The sequence below is a fragment of the Anabrus simplex genome, chromosome 1 (assembly GCF_040414725.1).
Source record: "Anabrus simplex isolate iqAnaSimp1 chromosome 1, ASM4041472v1, whole genome shotgun sequence".
NCBI classification, from domain to species: Eukaryota; Metazoa; Arthropoda; class Insecta; order Orthoptera; family Tettigoniidae; genus Anabrus; species Anabrus simplex.
In genome coordinates, this window is record NC_090265.1 from 1498119633 (window position 1) to 1498144237 (window position 24605).

Below are 24605 nucleotides of genomic sequence, written 5' to 3' on the forward strand. Positions count from 1 at the left end.
CAAAGCGTACAATTGGTATATCAGTGAAATTCTAAACAACATCATGAAAGATGCTAAATAATTCTGGTATTTTATTAAAAATAAGCAAACTCAAAAAGATCCACCCTTACATAGTATGAAACTTAATAATATTACGTTAGATAATAGTCAAAGTATTTCCAATGGTTTTGCAACATTCTTTAAATCTGTATACTCTTCTTCTCCTTCTTACACTATTCTGGATACACCGTGATTACTGGTAAACGATTCCCTGGGAGTCGAATTTATAACCATAAGTGAATATAAAGCAGCTATTATGAAATTAAAGTCCAAAAAATTATGTGGCCCTGATGGGATACCTCCCTACATCCTTAAAGCATGTTCTGAAGTGTTACTCATTCCTCTTCTGAGAGTGTATAATTTGACACTTAAGAAGAGGACATTTCCCAAAGCCTGGAAAATATCGAGAGTTTGCCCAGTCTTTAAATTTGGGGACAATAAGATGATTAAGAATTATTGACTTGTCTGTATTTTATGTACTCCGTGCAAAATCCTAGAACAGATTTTATATTTTCGTATTTTTGCTCATGTAAAGAGGGCTATAAGTGAATATCAGCATGGCTTTTTGACTGGTAGATCAACAATAAGCAATCTTGGTAATTTTACACAGTATTTTTTTAAAATTTTCTACATAGGCGAGAAAATGTTGATGTAATTTACTTGGATTTTTCGAAAGCCTTTGACAAAATTGATCCCGACATTTTATTGAAAAAACTCTCTAAATTTGGAATGACTTCACCAGTGCTAACACTGATTTCATCCTACCTTAGAGACAGAAAACAGTATGTAGCATATTGCAGTTGTAATTCAGACATTTTTTCTGTATATTCTGGTGTTCCACAGGGTTCAAACCAGGGTCCGTTTCTGTTTAACCTTTATTTCAACGATCTCCCATTTAAAGTTAAGTTTTCAAACTGCCTTTTATATGCGGATGATGTGAAGCTTTACAAAGAAATAAAATGTGATGGAGACATCGACAAACTACAAAGCGACTTTAATCAATTATACGAATGGAGTATAGAAAATAATTTATATTTCAATATAAAGAAATGTTGCAGAGAGCAGTATCTGTTAGTCCCAGAAGATGCACACCACCCTGCACTATTCTTATAGAACCAAGAGGTGAACGTGATCGAATAAAGCAAATTCGTACTATAGCGCGTGATTTTCAGAAAGCAAATTTTCTTGGTAGCCTATATATAACGTTTCAAGAAACGGACTGGTCTGAGTTGGGAAAAATTGAAGATGTAGATGAAGCTGTAGAACATTTTTATGTGAAAGTAAATTCTGTATTTTAAGCTGCGGTCCCCAAAAGAGCGTTTTTTTTTTTTTTTTTTTTTTCCTCAAGAACTAAATACCCGGTTTGGTTTACTTCAGTCTTAGCCCCTATATTGTTCAATCTGTACATCATGATATCCCAGAAACTACAGCTCGGAAATTCATTTATCCCAATGATACAAACCTAACAGTATAGGGATCTACTTTCAAGGAGGCTGAGGATATACTGTCTGAAGATCTACGGGTGATGATGGATGAATACTTTAGGAAGTGGAGACTTCAGCCAAGTCCTTCGAAGACAGAAGTAACCGCATTCCAACTCAACAACTTAGAGGCTACTTATCAACCTAGGATATGGTTCAGAAATCAACTTTTGAAATACAATAGTACACCAAAATACCTAGGTGTAACATTAGACAGATCACTGACATATCGAAGTCACATAGAAAAATCAGCCGCCACACTTAAGACCCAGAATAACCTGCTGAGCAAGTTAGCTGGAACTTCATGGGGAGCTGACGCCAATACTTTGCGAACTACCGCCTTGAGTATTGTGCCGGAATATGGTTAAATAGCTCTCACTGCAATCTAATTGATATCCAACTTTGCCAGGTTATGCATATTGTATCTGGCACGCTGTACTCAACTCCAGTGCAATGGTTACCTGTCCTTTGCAATATCTATCCCCCTCATATAAGGAGACAACAAGCGCTTAATAGCTTTTGGTGCAGAATAGTAAAGAATAAGGCCCTTCCTGTACATCAGGATATAAAGCAGCACACTACAACTAGGCTGAAATCAAGAAAACCAGCATGGAAGACAGCTTTGGACCTGTCGTGTCATCGGTTCAATCCCAGGAATGCCTGGAGAGAAGAGTGGAGGATGTCATCTCCCAAGGGCTTATGTGATATCTTCGACCCCAGCATGAAACTGGCTGGCTTTAGTCTGCCCCGTGCTGTTTGGTCAACCCTGAACAGGATCCAATGTTGTGTTGGTAGGATTGGCGTAGCCTTACATCTGTGGGGATGGGTAGATTCTCTCTGCTGTGACTGTGGTGCTCAAGTGCATTCTATCAAGCACATAGTTCAATAGTACCCCCTACGTGCATTTCCTGGCGCTGTGGAGGAATTTTTTGAAGTTACACCAGAAGTGATTACATGGATAAAATTTTGGACATTAAAATATAAAAGTGAAGTCCTGATGATGTCACCAACTTGTATATTTCTATATTTTGTATTATGTTTGTATATTTTGATTGTCATGTACACATCATACGCTAATAATAATAATAATAATAATAATGTTGCTTCTTAAAAACTACACACAGCAGATCCCCTGAACAACACATGTACTCTATCAACATAGTGATGCAGGTTAATTCAGTTAATGAACTAGGAGTACACATCACAAACAATTTGTCATTTAACCCACACTTTTATGACACAAACAATGATGCCTACAAAAAACTGGGCTTCTTGATCCGACACATGAAAGACCTGAAGAATATCCAAGCCCTCAAACTTTTGTGCAACTCACTTGAGTACGCGTCAGTAATTTGGTCTCCCCTTTATAAATATTATCAAAACAATGTGGAAAATGTTCAAGAACATTTCTTACATTATCTTTACTTTTAAAATCCCTAGCAGCATAATTCACAATAAAGATCTCCTGAAAGAATTTATCTTCACTTCATTATTAAATAGACGTATAACAAATGATCAAAAATACCTCCATACAGTTATCAATAATGTGGTAGATAACAGTTACTTTCTACAACAATTCTCATTCAGTACCCGGAAAAGAAGCTTAAGACACAGACATCTCTAGTTTCTTCCGATTTCTAAAACAGTATTTTGTAGAAGCCCACCATTGTTCAGAATGTGCACTACATATAACGTCACAGTTCATAAATTTCCTCATCTTGATTTAGACTTTGCTGTTAGATACAATTATTATGTAAAATTATTGAAGAAGGCACACAGGTAAAGTAATGGTCGCACTATGCTGGGCACTTTGAGTTCAGTTAAAGCTCTATTTCTGAAGGTGTACCCTATAGATGTATGTATGTACTTATTTCTTGGTTAGTTTGTGTTTCCTTTTAGTGTTTTATTTTATTTAAATATAGATAAACAAAATGTAGGGAAAACTGGAGACAAATTGTCATTACTAGCATCTATTTGTACTTAAGATATAATGTGCTGTTCATACTGATTGCCACAACTCATCTCTTACCAAACATGTATATTTCATGCCTTACTTTCTATGATTTTCTTTTTATATGTCAGTTGCTTTAACTGGTGTCAGTTTAAGATTAGAGTTATTTCTTTTGTAGATACTGATTCTTAATTTATTATTTGTATCTGCATTGCTACTTTTATTTTTAGATATTAAGTATTTGAGGTCATAAGTCCACTTCGAACTTGAAAAAGTATTAATGTGCTGTAAATTCCGTGTGCTACTTTATTAACCTTTACCACTCGTCTGTCGGGTGAGGCCCGACATTACGATATTCCCGTTCCGGTCGCATGTCGGGGGAGACCCGACACGGCATTTTATCGCCCACCGCTCGTCTGCCGTCTCTTAGCCGACAAAATGCACGATGTTATACTGTACTGCCATCTTTTGGTTCCGCGTGGAACTTTGTAGAATCCAGATACTATTCGACAATCAGTCAAAAATCCATTATTTAGATGGCAGTGTAGCCGTCAGCTGTCAAATCACGCACATAGTAAACAAACATGGCCGCCATGTGCTCTGCTAGTCATATATATGTTGTATATGTCAGGCAACACACAAAACCTCAGTATTTTCGCACCTCTGCTCCTAATGAATATATCTAATAGCATTTCACGATGCCTAAAAGTGAACAGACGATGGTCGGTTTGTGTACCGTAACCCAACATGTACCTGATGCTGACGGCTGGCACAATTATAAATCAACAGATTCAGATTTCAAGAAATTGCCGTTTACAGTGGTTTCAGCCTACATACTACCGCGAGGTATGAAAACAGAGACTGAATAGAGTTTTTCAATTGCTTTTTAGCGATAATTTGTACACTAAATTATTAAAGAAACCAATCGATATGCGATAACGGTAATAATAATAATAATAATAAAAATGCAAAATAATTCGTCTTAAATTCCACATATTGCTTTTATTTGCTCCCGTATAGCTTGCTGTAAACGTGCATAGCCTAACTACATCATTTAAAACCAAGTGCTATCTCCCAAATCGTGAAAGATTAATACAGGTCATATAAGATAAAAATGTACATTTAAAATACGAGTAGTAGAGGCACCACATTGAACTTTAATTCGAGGGGTAAGGGTTAATAATGTTGCATTTTTTTTTTAGTATTAAGTTTTTTTTTTTTTAATAATTAATGTATAGTGACTAAGCCACCTGTAATTGGAGAAACATCTGTGTTGGTGGTATGAAGTAAATAAATTTAAATGCCCCATGAGATGCTCTGCAGTTTTTGCACTTATCCTTCTACATATTACACATGAGTGAATGCATTTTCTAAAAATCTGTCTTATTGTGGGAATCCAAAATCTTTGTCGTAGTGATGAAGTCAGAAGTCTGCATTTAGTAGACATTTGTGTTCATTCATTATCATCAGTTTTGTCAAGTAATGATGTGGAGGCAGAATGTTCTGATGTCTTGCCTTGTAGAGGAGCATTAATAAGTCTTCCACCAACATGCATACAGTCATCTTGATTAAGAATAGGTGTAAGGTTCCTTATGTTGCTCTTATAGCTCAGTTCATTATTCTTCTTCAGTCCATCTATTTCCTTAGCATAGGAAAGGGCTTCTGTTGTCTTGGTACATTTGTTCAGTGCTGCATCTAGTTCTTTGGGAAACAATGTGTTGAAATTGCGTTCTACTGACCTATTGCGGCAGGTTGATACAAATCGCAAACAATATCCAATTACACGTTGCAGTTTTAGTAGATTTGAAAATCTCTTAATAAATTCATTGTCTTAAGGAACATTGATGAGCACTGTGAGGCTTCTTTGTTCAGGTAAGTTCTTTAACAAAGTGGTATCCTTATCACATGGCCATGTGATGGGGTCTTCTTTTACCCAGACTGGATCATGCCACCAGAGTTCACAATAGATTAGTGATGAGGCCTTGTGCCTCCGAGAAATGAGGTCTGCTGTGTTATTTTTAGAAGGTACATGATGCTACACTACTGTGGAAGTTATGTCTTGAATTTCTGCCACGCAATTAGCTGACGTAAGTGCGGTAACAGGTATAACTTGAAAACAATATTCTCTCACCCATGGGTAACTAATGTAGATTACGAGCTCGAATTATTATGGTGATTATTATTATTATTATTATTATTATTATTATTATTATTATTATTATTATACGATCGAATTATCATCTTACGATTATTATTATTATTATTATTATTATTATTATTATTATTATTATTATTATTATTATTACTTGTATATATGGCTGTGAAGTATTACATCATGTTAGTTCTAGTATTATTATTAGTTACATAGTCGAATGATTGCGTTATGTGTTATGTCATGAACATGTGTTGTACATAGACATTGATATCAGTTCCGTTAATGTAAATACCTGTGAACATATTACCGTATTTATTCTTACCTGTATCATTTGTAATCCATAATTATGAAACGCACTGTAACTTCCTGAATGGTATAGAATAAGAACGGTGGAGAACATTCTGTACATTGTATTCTGTGTATTCATGCACTCTTAGTATATTCTCGAAAGAGCTTTTTTAGAAATCTGGCCAGACACATATATAAGGGGATGATCCTGACGGACAATTACTTACTGAGTCATTGAGGGTTATTGAGAGTTGTTGAAAGTTCGTTACTGTAGAGTTACTGAAGTTGTGGTTTAGAAGCACATGGCTGACATGCTGAGTTACAGCAGTCTCCATGTTGAATTGATCGTTGTCAACTGTTTTATTTGTGTTTCAAGATTGTAACCTCTATACGTTGTGTTGGCAGTTATGGTTAAAGATGGCGGTTTGTGATGTGAATGTTTTGTTTCTGAGAACAGTGATTGAGGTTATGTGTGTTATTTGTAAATATATGTGAAAATATAATTGTACCAACTGACAGCATCTTGTGTGCGTCTGTATGGAAACATTAACTGGCGACCATGACAGGACTCTATTGAATCTATTGGACTCAAAAATGGAGAACGACAAGAGGGCGGTAGTGGTAATGCTTAAACAGTTAACTTCCTTCATTCAAGACCAGTTTGAGAAACTCAAGAAGAATATCGGGGCCCAGTTCAAGACCGGTGCGATGGCAGGAGAGGGAGCCGAATACCTGATCACTGGACAGGAGATGGAAGTACGACGCAACCCTCAGTCATGTTCGAGCTGTGGGAGCGATCGGCGGGCACGGCGTTGTCCACCAGCTGGGAGCCGACTGCCGAATCCGGCTGCGGGAAGGGGCACAGCGCACTAATGGAGAGCCGCGGGTGTTCGACGTGGAGATCGAGCGAACAGAAGACGTAACTGAGGGTGAGTTAATCCGAAGTGACACCAAGCTCGAGGCAGCCGACGCCTGTGATAAGGTGCGCGGCGCTGAGACTCGTCCAGGGAGGATGATCGGCGGGAAGCGGAACTACGAGGAGGATATGACGACGCGGGTGGAGGGAACCCCTCTAGGTGACGGAGAACTAATGGGGTCTGAACCAACAACCACCAAACGAGGCTACCACCTGACAGAACACCAAGGTACGAACGAGGGGAAATCCAGCGGAGCTTCGAATGCCACGCAAGGACCTGTGGATCACCATCACCAGGAACGAAGACACTGTCGACCGGACCCAGCGGACCCACCATGGGAAGGTGATGGTCCCTGATGGAACCACCGGGCTGCGAACCGTGGACTTCGACAGCGCCAACAGGGGGGCTGTATGAGTGAGGTAGCCTGTGTCGGGTTAAATAGTGAGAACAAAGGCAAAGTCAACGAGTGTGACAAAGTGTGGAAATTGTTTCAAGTTATAGGGGGGATATTGACGCAAGTGCGGTAACGGGTATAACTTGAAAAAATATTCTCTCACCCATAGGTACCTAATGTAGATATTGAGCTCGAATTATGGTGATTATTATTATTGTTACTTTACAGTTGTATTATTATTATTTTATTATTATTATTATTATTATTATTATTATTACTTGTATATATGGCTGTGAAGTATTACATCATGTTAGTACTAGTATTATTAGTTACGTAGTCGAATGATCGCGTTATGTGTGAGGTTATGTCATGAACATGTGTTGTACATAGACAGTGATATCAGTTCCGTTAAGGTAAATACCTGTAAACTTATTATTTATTCTTACCTGTATAATTTGTAATCCATAATTATGAAACCCACTGTAACTTCCTGAATGGTATAGGACGAGAACGGTGGAGAACAGTCTGTACATTGTATTCTGTGTATTCATGCACTATAATATATTATCAAAGGTAGCTGTTTTTGGTAATGTAACTTCTAGAATTCTGGCCAGACACATATACAAGGGGACAATCTTGAAGGACAGTTAGTTACTGAGTCATAGGGGGTTATTGAGAGTTGTTGAAAGTTAGTTACTGTAGGGTTACTGAAATTGTAGTTTGGAAACACGTGGCTGACATGCTGAGTTAAGGCAGTCTCTATGTTGAATTGATCGTAGTCAACTGTTTTATTTGTGTTTCAAGGTTGTAACCGCTATATGTTGTGTTGGCAGTTGTGGTTAAAGATGGCGGTTTGTGATGTGAATGTTTTGTTTCTGAGAACAGTGATTGAGGTTATGTGTGTTATTTGTAAATATATGTGAAACTATAATTGTACCAACTGACAGCATTTTGTGTGCGTCTGTGTGGATACATTATAGCACGCAATTTGTTTTCCACTTTGTGGGACAAGAAGCAAGCCAATTTAACACTAACATATAATCTTTTAACATATAAATGCTTTCAGTATTCAAACATAAGCTGGCAAGTGTTTTCTTTATAAGTTTCGCTAGTAATACAGTTCCGCAGAGTTCTAGCTGTGGTAGTGTGATTTGTTTTAGTGGGGCTACTTTTGATTTTGCACAAAGCAGCATAACAGCAGCCCCTTCCCTTCATGACTAGCGGATCCTGAATAGGTACAGTCACCATATGCCTTTTCTGAGGAATCACAAAATCCATGAACTTGAATGCTATTCAGTTCGCCATTGATCATCACTAGCTGTGGAATGCTTATCCTTCTGATAACTCAAAGTTGGTTAGAAAGGGTTTACCAATCCTGCAGAAGTTGTGAAGTCGATAACTCCTCCCAAGGTGCCCTTTCTTGCCAAAGACGTTGTGAATATCTTGCGGAGAATTACCATAGAAACCAGCAAACCCAATGGGTCAAAGATTGCTGTTATTCTAGAAAGGATAAGTCTTCTTGTAACGTCAGTATTGTTAATCGATTGATGATGAGAAATGGTAATTTTGACAACTTGGAAATTGTCTGGATGGTTGCCACATGAGACTAAAAATTTTTACGATGTCACTGTTTAAATTAGTGAGAGAGTGTTGTTTTCTTGAAGGTGTGTAGGAATAGAATTCAACAACTCTTGACTGTTCGTACACTATTTATGAGAGAAGGTCTTGAAGTTCAGATTGGACCATTTGAGCTTCTTCGATTGAGTTTGCGCCAGACATACAATCGCCAATGTAGAAATCTCGCTTGAGAATGATAGATGCTCTCCGAAAGCACTCTACTTCTTCAGTGGCAAGCTGCTGCAAGCATCTTGTTGCAAGAAATGGTGCAGATAAACTTCCATAGGTAACAGTCGTGAGGGTGTATGTTTTGAACAAATCGTTGTGACATTCTCGCCACGGAATGCAATGCAAGTGGTAATCCTGTGGACTGATATTCATCTGACTGTATATTTTCTCGATGTCTACAGTGAATGCAATGGGTTTGGTGCAAAATCTCAGGATAATGGAACAGAGGTCATTTTGGATTGTAGAACCTACAAGAAGGATGTCGTTCAAGCTTAAGCCATTCCCAGTCTTTGCCGAGGCATTGAATATGACATACGTTTTTGTCATGCTGCTAGTTTGTTTAAAGATAGGATGATGAGGCAAGTAGTAATTATTTTCTTCAGCTTTTCTGTAACCAGTCGAAGCTGTTGGATGCGGCCGAGTGCTTACTGTATATCTTCCATGTCTGTCTCATTTGGTATTCTCCTGAAAATGCCTTTCACATTCTCTTTTTTGGGGTGAATAAACAACATGATTTACTTCTTTGATGCTAAAAAATTTCTAGAGTTGGGTTTCAAGCGTGAAGTCATTACGAAGGAAGAATGGATGAGAATTGCGTAATTCATCTTGTGGTGCTATATCTTGCTGGAATCCTACAAGTTGAGCTTCAGTGGAATAACCGTTTCTAAAACCGAATGCCTTCTATCAAACCAGTTATTAATTTCACAAACATGTCTAATATAATCAGAAAGAATGCCTTCCCAAAGCTTACATACAATGCCCGTAATTTTCAGCTTTATGTCTATCACCCTTTCCTTTATACACAGGGGCTACTATAGCAACTCTCCATTCATCTGGTATAGCTCCTCCGACCAAACAATAACTGGTAACTGGCTGTGAGTATCCGACCAAGATGTATGTTTTGAAAAATTGGGTAGTTGCCTGGACATTTCTTGCGTTCCATGTTCAGAAGATGCATGAATTCTGGGGCTCCGATGAGGTCAGTAACCCGAGACTTTTAAAATCCCAGATTTGCCAGTGGAATGTCTTTTGGTATATTCAAGTTTTCCCCAATTTATGTATGAAGCAGATATGCTTCCCATGATTTTGGGAATAACTACATAGGCAGTATTTAGGCTGTAGTCGTCATTCACGTTAGAGTGTATCTCTATGCTTACTGTTGCTTCAGATTGTGAAGTGATATCTCCAGGAACTTGTAACATCGTGTGGGCTTTGTATCTTTTCAAACAAATTTGTTGAACAATCTTTTCTGAAATGAAATTACTCTGAGAACCACTGTCAAGGATAGATATGAAACCTTCCACCAGGGTCCTTGATTCTTACGAGGTCTGTACTCGGCAACACTTGAATGGCAGGTTTGGTTTTTAGGGAGTGATAACTAGAGTACTGTTGACCTGTTCCTTATTGGGTTTGGTCTTCTGATGTGTTTGCTGTTGATGTCTGTGACAGAGTTCTTGTTTCATTATCTAACAATGTGTAATGGTATTTATTACATTTTTTACAAGTCATTTTAGGTGAGCAGGACTTCTATTTATGAGAAATACTAAGACAATTGCTGCATGCACTGTTGTCTTTCACCACCTTATATCTGTCACTAATGTTTAAACTTAAAAACTCAGGGCATGCATATAATTTATGTGAAACATTACAAATACAACACGGATTGGTTGTAAACATACAGGTCTGATGTCATTTAGCAGGTTGTTTGAATCCGCAATGTTTTCTTGGTTCTGAGCAATGAGATTGCTTGGGAAAAGAAGTTGGCATGCATAACTGCAAAGTTTGACATTTCTTTTCCAAGAACTTGACAAGTTCATTGAAGCGAATGTCATCCCGATTAGCGTACATGTTTTCAAACTCTAACCTTAGCTTCCTATCAATATGCAACGATGCAATAACAGTAATTCAGTTGGAATTAAATCTTGAATGCTGGGTTGGGCATTTAATGCTGCATGTGCATCTAAGCTACCTTGAAATGTGTTTATTAAACGACACAATTCTGGTTCCGTAGAACTCTGTTTACTTGGAAGTTCTAATAATTGAGGTATTCAGAAGCAATGAGATTTGGACAATGATATCGGCCTTTTATTAGATTGTAGGCATTTAGTAAAGTTGGAGTCTGAAATACGTATGTTTTTGATTGTTTCCCTAGTGATGAGAGCAAGTAGTGAAATCTCTCTATATTTGAGAGATCCTCATTAGCAATTATGAGATTTTCAAAGGTGTCCTTATATTGCAACCATGTGGTTAAATTACAATACAAAGTTGCTAGGTCTATTTTCGGAAGCCTAATGTTTCTTTTACAACAGGAATCATTTACAGAAGGTAACTTATGTTGACTGCGCCTTGTAGTTTAGATTCTACTATGTAATATAAATTCTGGAATCCCTCGCGGTATCTGTCATATTGAGCATCGTCCAACTCATCCAATAACTCCAAGTCTAACTGAATTGCTTGGAATTCTTCATTGAGGGATTTCAATCTGTTTAATTTAATCTGAATTAGTGCAAGATCTGCGGCTTCTAATTCTGTGCCAGCAAATGTTTTAATGCGGCTAAGACTGGACTTTAAGATTCCTCTTTTCTTAAAGGCTTTCTTTCTGCTAACTTCATTCATGACGTTCATTATTCATGATAATATTAATGTTGTAATATTACACACGGCTGAAGGCTAGTAAGAGTTTGATGCTTCACAAGACGTAAACAATGTAGTCATGTGCAACATTTTATCTTTGCCATCTTAACCCATCATCCATCTTGCATGAAAGATTGTCATATTTTTCACCATTATGAAGTAGCATACATGTTACTTACATACACATTTCTTTAATTACTTTTAGTGATGTTAACTTGATTATTATTTTAATATTACGGACTGGAGAATCAATAAATGTGGGATGAAACAAGTGTGATATTTACCACCGGAAGAAACATGTTTACTATCATTAAAAGTATTCATTGCTATGCACAAAGAAAATGACGATTGCTATGTTGCCAATTCGTATAACTAAAGCAGGTAAAGCAATTCAATATCGTTATTGGCACTGACATTCTACAAATAATTATAACCACGAACACATAGTATAAGACAGTTGAGAGAAGTCTGGGAATGACATAAAGGATGCTTTACTATGATATAATGCTTGAAATTTTAAAGAAGGCATAAAAAAACTGTAAAATATATAATGTATTCAAAATGAAGCATTTTAAGATTGATTATTGTAGTAAACTTTACTTCCACACTTTTTCATCAAAAATAAACGTCACTTCTTCATTCCAGATGGGGTGGTGAAACTTGGCAGTGAATATTACATTTAAAAACAGACTTACAGTAGGTTTTATCCAAGAGTGGCATCCACTTGTACATTGGCTGGATGTCACATATTATCTCTTTGCCAAGCTTTTACTGAATATTGACCTGTGAAATTGCTAAATGTTGGGATTCAGTATTTTGAGATCATGTCTACACTAACAGAGGCATTTTAACAATTTGAAATGCTGTATCACCGTGCAGGGTACCTGTTTTCTGGAAAAACATGGAAACAATAAATCGGAAAATATACAGGGAAAACACAGAGAAATGACTTGTCACGTCAAAATTAAAATTTGTCTAAAAAGGGAAGGGCGCATACCGGGGAACTGCTGATCTTAAGTAAATTTTTACACATGTTGAATAAGCCAAGCATAATGCAATGGCCAAAATACTTCTTTCAGAAATTAATTAGTGCGACCTACAAAAAGCGTTAAAGTTCATATGTTTGAATTGGCGTGCTCTGCTACGCATTACTGCACCGCATGCTGGGTTCATTCGTCTAGAGGCCACTACTCCATATGCTACCCGCAACTCACACTGTCCAATAGCTGATTTGTGGCTACGCTGATATACACTTAAAATGGAAGGCTGTTCAATATTGGAGAAGTGGTAAGCGAGCTCCGCTTTTGTTTTCGTCGGTAAATGCAAAAAGGAAAGCAAAAATTATCTATATTTGTGGGAAAAGCATATAAAGAACAGTGGGATGCACCACAACAAATTGCGGAAAATAGTGACTACTGTCAGAAAAAAAAAAAAAATTGATTTTGCCCATCAAAATAATTAAATAATTGGCGATTTGACCATCCAACTATGGGCTATTCATGAAGAACAACGCACGGGGTTTAAAGCATGCGACGTGGGTACATAAGTTTCAGAAATGCAATGGTATTGCGTCATGAAAAGTAACACCTGTAACGCCGAAAAAGTAGACCAGCAAAGAAGTAGAAACCATGGCAGCAGTAGAAATAGTCGTAGAAGTTAAATCTGGTTTAGATTCCTGCAACCCCGAAAACGTGTGTAACACTGATCAGAGTGGGTTCAGCCTGGAGATGTGTATGAGTAGTCATTGACTTTAAAAGGGGGAAAATCAGTTTCCGCTACAGTGCAATCTGTGGTGTCCACCATCCACAGTTACACCATAATGCCAAGTGTCACCGCACGTGGCGAACTCGTGGGGCCTTTATGATATCACTTTAAGACAGACGAATGGTGCGTTTCCTAAGTCTGTGAAAAAGAACATGAAAATATTCATGTTGGTTGCCCTAAATCCATAAAAATGGGATCTATACAATTCAATGAATGGTTTAATAGCGTAGTCAAGCAAAATACACTGTCCAGTAAAGTTGCGCTCATTCCAAATTCCTTTTCTGGACATAAATCTACGCAAAATGAAGATACCATACAGCTGATGATGGATCTCTTCTGGTGTCACAGCTTACTGTCAACCACTAGATGTATATGGATATTGTTTTGGTGCAGAGGAACACCATCTTGAAAATCCAATCTCTGACATACCACCAACTATCACCTCGTCGTTTTCGTCCCATGTGGCAATACGGCTGGTACCGAAGACAGACCTTGTCCAAAAACCCAGGAGCCTTTGAGCATCCGGTGCAATATTGTTTTGACAGTGGTGACTTAAAATGTTCTGCCTGCCCTTATCCTCACTTCGTTAGATGTGGTTGATATAGAAACGCTTTGTGCTCTCAACATTCCTACCACGTGCATCATTGTTGCAGAAACTATGTAGAATAACTTGCTTTTGTGTGTAACGTCTCTTTATAATAATTAGCCTTTATTTTCACCATAACAATCTTATTCTGTTGCCTGTATTGACCCACAATCATTGCAGGAATTAAATTATTTCTCTAATGCCGCTACATCATCTTTGACCGAGCTCGATTGCTGCAGTCGCTTAAGTGCAGCCAGTGTCCAGTATTCGGGAGATAGTGGGTTCGAACCCCACTGTCGGCAGCCCTGAAGATTGTTTTCCGTGGTTTCCCATTTTCACACCAGGCAAATGCTGGGGCTGTACCTTAATTAAGGCCACGGATGCTTCCTTCCCACTCCTAGCCTTCTCCTATCCCATCCTCGCCATAAAACCTATCTGTGTCGGTGCGACGTAAAGCAGCTAGCAAAAAAAAAAACCATCGCGACATACTACGTACTTACTAACGGAATAAGAATGAAGATCAGTGGCGTGGTTCATCGATGAGTGAAACCAGCACACGCTGCAGTCCTGCATGGCCAAGCACTACAATTCAAACATGTGAATTTTAACGATTTCTGTGGGTCGCATAAATGAATTTCCGAAAGAAATGTTTTGGCCATTGTATTATTCTTGGCTCATTTAACGTGTATTCAAAATTTGCGTAAGATCCGTGATTCCCTGGTATGCGCCCTTCCCTTGTAAGACTGGACCCAAACAGAATGATAGAGTGAGACGGATATGTAGATGTGACATGAGTTATATGCAGCTAGTAGTTCTTTGAGAGAGACAGAGTGATCGATAATGTAATTCCAGGTCTTTACTTTGATAGATAATCATTTCTCCCATTAATTTGTTATTAAATTATTTCTCTTAAATAATAAAAGTTAATAATAATAATAATAATAATAATAATACTACTATTACCTTATAAATTAAAAAGACAACTCTTATTTACTTAATGTTCCTTTTATAAAGCCCAGTGTTTTAAACGCTTTTAATATATGCTAACTAATATGGATTGCCAGTATTTATTACGGATTTCACCACATTATTAAGGAGAAATTATCACAGAAAAGAATTCTACAAAGAAAGAAATATGTCAGTAGTGTTTGTTTCTCTGCATGCTAGTTGACCAGCATACATATTCGAATAACACTTCCATTTGCTACTGGAACTTGTGGGATCTTATTCCTGAGCTTCTGAACACTAACCCATATCTTTCTGTTATGAGTGTTTAGAAATTGGCACGCTCACTCACGCAAATTCCAAGAATAAGGTCCCTGATGAACTCAGGCATTAGGTTGTCCCTTATCAAAAACTGATTCCTGCTTGGCCATCAGATGATATAGATGTTGATTCCCATAGGGAATCTGAAATATTTGTTCTGAATGAGTAAATTTATAATACCAATATAAATGGTCCGTTATTGGACATTATAAATTTTCCACCTAACTCATTTGATAAGGAGACAGTCTCTCATAGTGCATTGGCACTGCCGGTGGCTACAATTAGCCTATGCAGTGGCCTCCACGGTATGCACTAGCCAGCATCTTGGTAGGTGTGCTAGGTACCAACTGATGAGCCCAGCCTAGCACACGGGGGCGAAACGCTGGCAAACAGGAATTTATAATGTCCCCATCAGGAAGTCGTAAAATTTAAGAAACAAGATTTCCACTTCCGGAGGTGCATATGGCCCTGAGGTTCACTCAGCCTACACCAAAAATGAGTACCAGGTTAATTCCTGGGGGCAAAGGCGGCCAGGCGTAGAGCTAACCACTCCACCCCACCACGTGCCGAGGTTACGAATGGTGGAAGCCTTCACCTTCCACCCGTCCAAGGGCCTTCATGGCCTGTACGGAGATGACTTTGCTTTTAAACATACATCTGGGATTTATAAAATGGCTGGGCAGAAGAAGATCTCTCTGATATCAACAGCGGTTGGCACATCCAGCAGTCAATCTCAGTTTTCTCTGGATCTCTGCAGAGTTTTCCTAGACTCTGGAATTCCTGTTTGGAAACTGGAAAATCAGTTATTCGGAACGTTTATACAGAAATATACTAATGAAAAAGTTTAGTCAGAATGTACAATCAGAAACCTTGCAGAGGAATCATACCGGAGTACAGTAAATTGAAAATGTTAAGGATTTACCTTTTCAATATTATGACAATTTATTGATGAGAGTAAGATCATATGTCGTTTAAACCAGATTGGTTCTAGTTTCGACGCTCATTGCATGTCCTCATCAGCCAATGAATCAGTTGAACAAATCATAACTAATCAAAAAACAATATAAAACACATGACAATATACAACACATGACAAGCACCTACAAAGACAAATGTTAAATAGTAACAAGTTAAAATTGTGGTACAAGATGATGAGAGTATGGTGCGTTTGACCATAAAGTAAAATTCTATAAAATCTTAGAAGGTAACTCAGTTGTTAAGTCTTGATACACAAGAAAATAGTCCAGCTGGAGGCTTATAGAGCATAAGGTGTATCTTTAGTTTTGTTAAAAAAAATTAAATTAAATTCCCCCCCCACTACCTCATCTTTCCGCTCCACCTTAGCCCTACTCCCCTGTTCTAGCTCCTCCTCTTCCCCCCCCCCCTCTCTTCCCTCTCACTCCCTTCCCCTCCGCTACTCGGCCTCTATTATTGCACTTTTCAGTAGCCCAGTTCCACTCCTTTCAACAACTGCCCCAACACGCTGCTCAAAGTGAGTTCGCCTTTCACTTGACTTTCTTTTCATCTTTGTAAATTTTATCACGCCTAATTTGGCTAATTTTATCACGCCTAATTTGGCTTTCAATCTTTTCATCATATCTCCACGATTCAATATCGAACTGGGAATTATAACATTGGTTCAGATTAATGATCTTCATACGACAATGTTTGCTTCAGAACCACCTGAGTTAAGCCTGTTGAATACCATAGATTAAGAGAACAAGATTTATTCTTCCCATGGATAACACATTTTGCAGTTTATTTTTAACAAAACTAAAGATACACCTTATGATCAATAAGCCTCAAGCTGGACTATTTTCTTGTGTATCAAGACTTAACAACTGAGTTACCTTCTCAGATTTTATAGAATTTTACTTTATGGTCATTATCTTGTACCACAATTTTAACTTATTACTATTTAACATTTGTCTTTGCAGGTGCTTGTCATGTGTTTTATATTGTTTTTTGATTAGTTGTGATTTGCTCCATTGATTCATTGGCTGATGATAACACGCAATGAGCACCGAAACTAGTACCAATCTTGTATAAACAACATATGATCTAACTAGCATCAATAAATTGTCATTATATTGAAAAGTTGGATCCTTAACATTTTCAGTTTAGTGTAATCCCAGTTCAATATGGAACATAATGAAGTGTCTAACTTTTAATCATACCGGAGTGTCGGGAAAGAAAATCTGGATCTCAATTGACAAAATTATGGGTGCAATTGGACGTTACCTGTCCAATGCCATCATCAGAACTATGGAAGCAACACAAATCGACCCTTCCATACTTCTTTTGACAATAGAGAGATGGAGAGAGCAAATTATTCCCCTGTCGCACAGTTGTTTACAAATTCCTTAATGCTACTCTGCCCACAAGCAATACGACATGATGATGTTCTGCTCTTCATCACAGGTGATACAGATGTTGACTCCCATAGGGAACCTGAAATACTTGGTCTGAATGAGTAAATTTATAATACCAATGTAGGTGGTCCGTTATTGGACATTATAAATTTTCCAGCTAACTCATTCCTTGTTGACAGCGTTTCGCCCCAGTGTGCTAAGTTGAGCTCATCAGTTGGTAAATAGCACACCTACCAAGACGCATGGCTACTGCATACCGTGGAGGCCACTGTATAGGCTACTTAGAGCCACCGGCAGTGCCAATGCACTATTAGAGACTTTCTCTTTTTCAAAAACTGACGCCTGCCTGACGATCAGATGATATAGATGTTGATTCCCATAGGGAACCTGAAATACTTGTTCCGAATGAGTAAATTTATAATATCAGTATAGTTGGTCCGTTATTGGGCATTATAAATTTTCCAGCTAACTCATTCCTGGTTACCGGCATTTTGCTCCAGTGTGCTAAGTTGGGCTCATCAGTTGGTAAATAGTATACCTACCACAGATGTGGCACCTTATATGAAAAATGTTGCTGAAGTCTTGAAAGCCCTCTTCCCGAAAATTCTCCATCTCGCATGTCTCATTCACGGCTGCACAGAATTGCCGAAGAAATTAGAAGTTTGTGCCCGCATGTTGACAAGTTGACTTCAAACACGAAGAAAATCTTCCTAAAATCGCCCTCCCAAATCTGGATTTTTAAGGAAATAGCACCAGGGCTCTCTTTACCTCCACAACCGGTTTTGACCAGGTGGGTAACCTGAACCTGTGCTGCTATATATTACATGGCTTTTATAGATCTTATCAAGGTGTTTGATTGTGTTAATCGAGAAGCTCTGTGGCAAATTCTAGCTCTGATTGGATGTCCAAACAAATACGTACAACTTGACTACTGCACGACGGCATGTTTGCTACTTTTCATTCCAATACAAGACCAGGAAACCCTTTCAATATTTCTACTGGAGTCAAGCAAGGTTGTATAATTGCTCTAACATTGTTCTCAGTTTTTGTTGGAACTATACTACACCTTGTGGATGATGAGCTGCCATCAGGTTTAGAACTTGTGTATAAAACTGATGGAAATCTGTTTAATATTAACAGACTGTGAGCTAAGACCAAGGTGTCCTCAGTGTCACTTACAGAGCTTCAGTAGAGAGATGACAATGTTATTTTAGCCAACACAGAGGAAGATCTGCAATCAATCACAAATGCTTTTAATCAAGCATATGAAAGTATTGGATTGGAAATTAATATTAATAAGACTAAGATCCTTTACCAGCTAGCACCAAATTCCAATACGAGAACTCTGGCTATTACAGTCAATGGGCAATCTCTGCAGAACATAAATCATTTTCCTTACCTTGGAAGCCACCTCTCAACATGTGAAAACATTAATGCAGAAATCCAATATCGTTTAAGGTGTGCTAGTGCAGCTTTCGGTCGTCTCTTAAAAAGAGTGTTTGACAATCATGATATCAGTGTGAGAACCAAACTCTACGTTTACAATGCTGTTGTAATTCCTACTCTTATCTATGATTGCGAGACCTGGACAACTTACAGGGGGAACCAACTTATTGAAGATATCATCAATGATGCTTGCGGAGAATACTGAAAGTTAATTGGTAAGATCGTCGACCGAACAGTGGTATCCTCGAGGAAGCCAACACTACAAGCATGAAGGCAAAGATAGGCATAAGCTACGCTGGGCTGGCCATACCATCTGCATGCCAGATACACGCCTCCCAAAGAAAATCATGTACTCCCAACTAAAGAATGGCCAGCGAAACCATGGAGGGCAGCTTGAACGATATAAGGATGTTCTAAAGTATAATCTCAAAAGGTGTCATATTGTACGATCAACTGGGAAACTACAGCCAAGAATAGGCCCAAATGGCGTAGAATTGTATACAGCGGAGTTGAACATCTAGAACAAGGTTAGAAGCTGAGAGGAGGAACCGCAGGAAAGAACGAGCGAATGCGAGGGATGGTGTTCTTGCACAACCATCTGCTACAACAAATAGTGTGTTGTGTCACTGCAATAAAATATGTGCATCCAGAATTGGACTGTTCAGCCATCTGAGATGACACAATTAATACCCATCTAAGATGACACAATACGTCCAAATGACATTGTATTTATTTACTATATATTCATTAACAGATATGGTGATATTACACCAATAATTTGAATTGAACAAGATATGCGAGGTAATCAGTGCTATACGAGAAGACGAAGCTGCTTCAGTTTGTGAGATGAAAAGTTGCTGTACCATCAAGAACTTAGCATTGATCTGGCATTTACAACAGCACATTACGGTGTACTCACTCACTCACTCCGTAGGCTTCTGAGGGACGTGAAGTTCCCATGCCGATTTCACTATACTCTTCCATCCTTTTCGATCTTGAGCCTGCTCTTCCCAGTTATCAATTTAGAGGGTCCGACATACCTTGTTGATCTCCTTCTTCCAGGTGTTTCGGGGTCTTCCTGAAGGTCTTTTCCCATTAAGAGATCCCTTGTATCGATCTACTGGTGCTCTGTTATTCTGCATCTTCAGTACATGTCCAGCCCAGCGCAGTCTGTTGGATTCTTTCACACCCATTATAGTTTGTTGTTTGGAGAGGGTGTAAATCTCATAATTAGATCTTTTCTGCCAGCTTTGAGAGAGGGGATCAAACCATGGGCCAATTTTTTTTCTTTAAACTTTATTCTCAAAGACTTGTAACTGCTGCTGCTCTTTCTTGGTTATACTCCATGTCTCAGAACCATACAGAAGTACTGGTCGAATGATTGTATTGTAGATAATCATTTTTGCATTCCTTGTTAAAAACTTGGAGCCTGATATAAAGCTCATAGAATAAAATGCCTTATTTGCATTCTTAATTCTAGCTTGGTGTTCCTGTTGCCTTCAGTTTTGCTCATCGATTAATATACCAAGGAATTTAAACTCCTCTACTCTTTTAAATATATTTCCCAATCTTCAAAGGCAATCTGTCAACCTCCTCATGATTCGGTCTCTGTAGAACCATGTAATGTCTTTTTATCATTTATCCATAAGCTATGGTGTGCTACCCGAATTAATTACGATGTTGGAGAACGGACATGATACACTGGTGTCATCTTTGGCTATCATTGAAGATACAATAAACCAGCAGCTGCGAGCACCAGGAGACAAGTGTTTAGCTGTTAGTGACAAATATAAACGTGTGATGAGTGCTAATAAAGACTTAGAAAAGCTTAAAAATATTTGTGATGTTCTAAAAGGTAAAGTTATGTTGTTACTGATATGAGTCCATCCAGAATAACCTGTTTTAAGTATGCTCCTATCACTTCAGTTGAAGTGGAACAATCGTTTCCTATGATGAAAAGTGCTCTCTGTGACAGAAGGCTGTTTGTGACAGTTGAAAGCTTGAAAAAACATCTTGCTTTGACATGTAATCAAGAAAAGAAAGAGTAGGCCTAAGTACTCAAATGTGATAGAGAGGTGTATTAAGTAGTCTGTATTAAATTAGTATGATAATTATTTGTACTGCATATTTGAGTAATTTTCAAATGCCTATTTTGTTAAATTTCTGCCTATTACCAGAATTTTAAGTGCCTATTTGCCTGCCTATCTTAACTAAAATAAATGGCTGAACTTCTGGTCTCTATTGTTCACATTTTCTATATCAAAACAAACGGTAGGATCATTTGAATTGCTGAATTTCCTATCATGCAGTCTTTCTAGGCACTTTAATTGCTTTTGTTTTATGTGGTTCTCATATTTCTCTGGCAATACACGTGATACTCTGTTTTCTTTTTGTCTTTTGGAATTTCTCACACATATCACATCTGTCCTGCTTGGGTGAGAAAAATGACAAGTTGAATTCATTACAAAAAATGTGCCTACACATGGCCATTTCAACTGGTTCAGATCCTTCTCTCTCAGTCTTTTATGTATACTTCATGCATTTTTTGTTGATTTACATTAGAATCAGGGTAAAATAAAACTTCTTACTATTAGCTCTACAGTAATGGGATTCCAAGTTGGAAAAGACTTTATATGATACCTAACTTTATCCTTCCTTCCTTTAGGTACTGTCTGTGTACACTTGCCTCCTCCATCAGACTTGGTGTTCCTGCACTGATTTTGTGCTCTGCCTTATTGCTAGGATGCCCTTGAAAAAGACTTAGGTCAGCTGCACACCAATACGATATAATATATATCTTAACCCTAAGTGGTACGCAGCAATTATCTGAAGATAACTTTGCTGCACACCAAAGCGATACGATCTCTGCTACAAGACAAACTTTCCTGTTAGTTTCAATAACGAGCTCGTCATATGAAGATTACATTATCGACAGTATAGTTTGTCTACCCTTCACGTTTCTTAATACGGTGTTGGGGATAAGGTGAGTTGAGTTTATATGGCAGTTGGCAATGGATGGCTAAGGTTGTGTGTGAATAGTGCTCTGGTAAATGTCAGTTATTTTATAAAAAGTATGTAAGTTTAGTGATTAGAACCTGAACCCACAGATTCCGTAAGTGTTATGGATGCTATGGAACTATAAATATTGGAACTAATCCTTCTCTAAGAGTTACATTTGTGATCTTTATTGTCAGGGTTAAGGCCAAGTATATGTAAACAAAGGCTTCAAGGTAGTTTAATGTGCTTTTGAAGGGTCACGACACTTATATATTGTCTTTGGTTTCGATTCGATATACTGAGTCAAGGCAACTTGAACGTGTGGTACCGCGGTCACAACACACTAGTCACATCACATCACTTGCCCATCGGTTAATATTATATTAAGGAATAGATATGAGTACCTGTGCGAAGTGTGGGAAAGCAGTACCTTGGCAGGACATAGCATCTAAAATTGAGTGTAACACTTGTAGCAGTTGGTTTCACAGTAAATGTGTGAAACTTAATGATCAAGATGTGGAATATTTGAAGTCTCAGGATCAGACATGGAGGTGAACAGTGCAACTCACAGCGGCATAGGAGCATGCAAGAAGAATCGCAGTCACTTGCGTCGGCACCATCAGTTTGGGACATTTATAAACTCCTGCAAATTTTAACTGACGATATGGCTACATTTAAGAAAACAACTAGTGAAATAGAAGAACGGTTAGGTAAGTCCATTGATGTGTTTCATGAAAGGCTCTACGAGCACAAACAAATTCTAGAAAATCTGCAGGCAATAATTAATAGACAGCAAAATATTATTGATAATTTATTTTCTGAAAATAATCGGCTTGCAAAAGCATTCAGTGAACTTAAAATCAAGTGTGATGATGCGCAGTGTTCTAGGATTAACATACTTGAGATAAACGGTGTTCCGGAAGTACCGAATGAAAATGTCTGTTATACTGTCATCAGTGTCGCCAAGGTACTAGATGTAGAAATAAAAGATTATATGATTGATGCGTGTCATAGGCTGGAAAAAATTAATAACGGTCCAACTCGTGGCATTATTGTAAAATTTGTTAGAAGATGTTATAAGGAACAGATCTTAGAAAAACGTAAGATCAAAAGGAATTTGTCCCAAACTCATCTTGGTCTTTCCGTCCCTAGTCCCATGTATATTAATCAGTCTTTAGCTCCTAATAGCGGAATTCTATTTGCTAAAGCTAAACAATTGCAACGTGGTAGGGAATACAAGTATCTGTGAGTGAACAAGAGTGGCAAAATGTTGCGCTATCTGAATTTCAACATGGATTTGTACTCAACAGATCAGTTATCACCAGTCTTTTGGGCTATACTCATAATTTGTATGATACCATAAATACCAACGGAAGGACTGATGTTGTTTATATAGATTTCAAAAAAGCATTCGATAAAGTCAACCATAAAATTTTAATTACAAAAATGTATAAATTTGTTTTTTGTAAACAGTTGTTGCAGTTAATGTGTTCATATTTAAAAAATTAACAGCAGTTTGTTTATTTTAACAATGGAATTTCAGATAACTTTATCAGTCCATCTGGTGTTTTGCAAGGTTCAAATCTTGGATCTCTCTTTTCTAATTAATGATTTACCAGACAATATTTTGCACTCGGTTTACTTTTTGCAGATGATTTGAAACTTTACAAATACATCAGTGACCACCAAGACCAGGACGAGTTGCAAAAGGACATTAATAATGTAATTTCTTGGTGTGATATTAATAATTTGTTTTTGAATGTTAGTAAATGTAAATACATGGCGTTTACCAGGAGGAAGGAATTTGAAGTCTCAGCCTATCATATACGGGGGAAAAAATTGGGTACGGTTTTAATGTTTAAGGACCTTGGTATAATTTTTGACAGTAAGCTTTAACATTCAACAACCATATCGATACAATAACAAAGAATGCTAACCGAATGCTAGGATTTTTGATAAGAACTTTGTGACCATTTACCCAGCCCTCTGTACTGAATAAATTATATATTAGTACAGAGCATACTGGAATATTCTGTAATAATTTGGGGCCTGTATGCAAAGCAACAAGTGAATGCTATTGAAATTATACAAAACAAGTTCCTACGTTATCTTTATTTCAGAACTTTTAGTACTTTTTGCCCTTTCGACACATCAACCCAGTTATTAAGGAATGTATTTCAATTTCATTCATCGAAAACCAGACGGTCCCTAATTTCTACACAAATACTAAGAAAAAAAAGACCTGTTAAAATGCATTTCATTCCATGTTCCGCAGACAAGATCACATCAGCACCAATTATTTCGCGTTCAAAGGTCAAAAACATTGCATCAGTCAAATTCACCTTTCGTAAATATGACAACGCTTTATAACACTCTATCAAAAGAAATCAATATATTCACCAAATCGGATAATGAATTCAATAAGAAACTAGAAGCCTGGCTTTACAATTTGTAAATTTTTGATAATTCC

General features: G+C 37.7%; 1 protein-coding gene across 4 annotated transcripts in view; it reads left to right on the forward strand.

The window, feature by feature from the left end:
* Positions 1-24605, forward strand: part of abo (de-etiolated protein 1 abo) — a 175474-nt gene that overhangs the window by 86325 nt on the left and 64544 nt on the right. Inside the window, exon 4 of one of the 4 annotated variants that reach the window (XR_010858639.2) lies at positions 21804-22121. The exons of the other annotated variants lie outside the window; for them this stretch is intronic. The gene's annotated coding sequence lies outside the window, so the exon portion shown is untranslated. The remainder of the gene's footprint in view (positions 1-21803; positions 22122-24605) is intronic. 4 annotated transcript variants of the gene reach the window in all.